Source organism: Tursiops truncatus, chromosome 5 (assembly GCF_011762595.2).
Source record: "Tursiops truncatus isolate mTurTru1 chromosome 5, mTurTru1.mat.Y, whole genome shotgun sequence".
Taxonomy (NCBI): domain Eukaryota; kingdom Metazoa; phylum Chordata; class Mammalia; order Artiodactyla; family Delphinidae; genus Tursiops; species Tursiops truncatus.
This window is the reverse complement of record NC_047038.1, coordinates 20300794-20303204: the sequence shown is the minus strand read 5'-3', so window position 1 is coordinate 20303204 and position 2411 is coordinate 20300794. Positions and strand designations below refer to the sequence as shown.

The window sequence follows — 2411 nt, the reverse complement described above, 5'->3', positions numbered from 1 at the left end:
TGATGGTTGCCATTTTGCACTCTGCCCATGGGGTAGAGCCAGGTAACCGTAAATCCCAGCTGGGCTGATCAGCAAAGACTCACTCTAACCCACTTCGGTCAAGCAGCTCATGTTCTTTTAAGCACTTCTTCTTCTTTTTTTAATACAGAAGTATTTTTTAATTTAATTATGTGAAACACAAAATGCTGACTTGACATATATTCACATGTAACTCACTCTCTCACGTTTACAGCTCAACAGATTGGTGAATCCAGAGGAACTGCTATAAACACTACTGTATCGGTATTTCAAAAGTTTATTCCAACCCATTTCTTCTTTTATACTCTAAAACATCTTCATTATGCTGTTGGATGAGATAGATCCACAAGAAGACGGAGGTGCCCAAGGTCAGTCCAACCTTCAGCCAGTCAGGTCTGCCAAGTGGCGATTCCCGAATGTAGAACTTTGACCGCGCTGAAAAGCTGCTGGGGAGCCTGGCCGAGGCCACCAGCTTGGACAAAGGGCGCAACAAGGCGGACGGCACCATCTTGCCGGGCTAGGCTCCGCCTCCTCCAGCCCCGCCGCTCCCGGGGGTCGGTGTCCAGCCGAGCGCACCCTGGCGGGCGGAGGTGCGGAACTGCGGGCGCTAACCCCCTCTTTGAAGCACTTCTGACACGCTCAGCACCCTTATGTCCTCAGCGCTTGTGAGTATTTGGGCTTTCCCAGCAAGGAGGATGACCTGGTCCCTACAGTTTATACCCTACTGCTTGGCCTTCAGACAGTGTGCTCACCGTAAATGAATCCAAGGAAAAGATCGGATTCAAGATCAGATTCAAAGTTAAGTGGAATTTGATTTGATAAGGAAATATATTTACCTCTTAAATGTTAGATTCATATGCATTAGAGCAAATTAAAATTAACTTTAATATTACTAATATTAATAATAATGTTCAACACTACCATGTTTAATGCCATGGTGGTAATGTAGTTGCTGAGGCTTTGCTGAAACATGACAACTGCTAATAACTGCTGCTTTTTGAATGCCTACTATGTGCCAGGGGATTTATGTACATTATTAGTCTTCCAAAAACTCTGTCAGATGTGTAAACCTTGTAATTAAGATATAGGGACTCTGGCAAAAAAAAAAAAAAAAAAAGAAAAAAAAAGCCCAAGTAAATTGCTTAAGATTGCCCAAGTAGTAAGTGGGAGAGATGGGCTCAAACTTAGATCTGTCTGACTCCAAATCCCATGAGTTTCCACAACAATGTGTTATCATTTTAGTGTTTTTCTCTAAGAAGAAGGAAAATTATTTTAATATATTTGGAAACAATATTATCTTTTTATTTTAAGATTTTGCAAGGCAGAATAGGAACATAATCTATCATAAAAGTACGTTTGGTATCGCAAACTCCAGGAAAATAATGGACGCCTTTCTAAAGGATGCAGCAATTCTCCCCCACTGATTTCGCATAGCATTCATCTACAGAATTTAACTTTTTCTAGATTCCTGGAGGAAAAATCCCTCCTTACATGATAAAATTAAAGGCATATTCATAACCAAAAATTCCTCTAAGCAGAATTGAATTTTAAAACTTCCAGCAAAAAGAGACTGACGTCTCAGCAGAAGGTAAATAAAGATACTTTCTGCATCTTCTACATTAATTGACACTCATTTTAAAATATACTGATTAGTTGATGGACAGTGAACTAAGGAATTTTCACCTTCTAGTAAATTATGTGAAGTAGTGGCACCTACAGACAATGTATGTATTGCAGTCTAGCATCATTAGAAAGAAATTCTAAAGACTTTAATATAGGAAGAACCTGTTTTATCAGGTTTTAATTTGTATTTATTTATTTTAAAATTTATTTATTTTTTACTTTTTTAAATTTTTGGCTGCGTTGGGTCTTTGTTGCTGTGTGTGGGCTTTCTCTGTTTGCAGCGAGGGGGGCTACTCTTCGTTGTGGTGCGCAGGCTTCTCATTGCAGTGGCTTCTCTTGTGGCGGAGCACAGGCTCTAGGCACGCAGGCTTCAGTAGTTGTGGCATGCGGGCTCAGTAGTTGTGGCACGCGAGCTCTAGAGCACAGGCTCAGTAGTTGCGGCAGACAGGCTTACTTACTCTGTGGCATGTGCGATCTTCCTGGGCCAGGGCTTGAACCTGTGTCCCCTGCACTGGCAGGCGGATTCTTAACCACTGCGCCACCAGGGAAGCCCCTGTTTTGTCAGGTTTTTAAAATTACAGAATGCATCTTCCTGGAAAAATACACTATGTCTGGAGTATAAGTAGTTACAGAATATGCACGGCACATCTTTCTGACATCTCAATTTTATTCGACATTTATATACGAAAATAAATGTTTATTGTGACTTAGATGGCACAATTAGCCTGATTTTTTTTTTTTATCTATGATGGAAATCTTCCAAAAGTGTC

General features: G+C 40.8%; 1 pseudogene; it reads right to left on the bottom strand.

Annotated features, from left to right (window-relative positions):
* Nucleotides 1-294: 294 nt before the first annotated feature.
* Nucleotides 295-754, bottom strand: LOC101325788 (NADH dehydrogenase [ubiquinone] 1 subunit C1, mitochondrial pseudogene; annotated as a pseudogene).
* Between the last annotated feature and the right edge of the window lie 1657 nt (nucleotides 755-2411).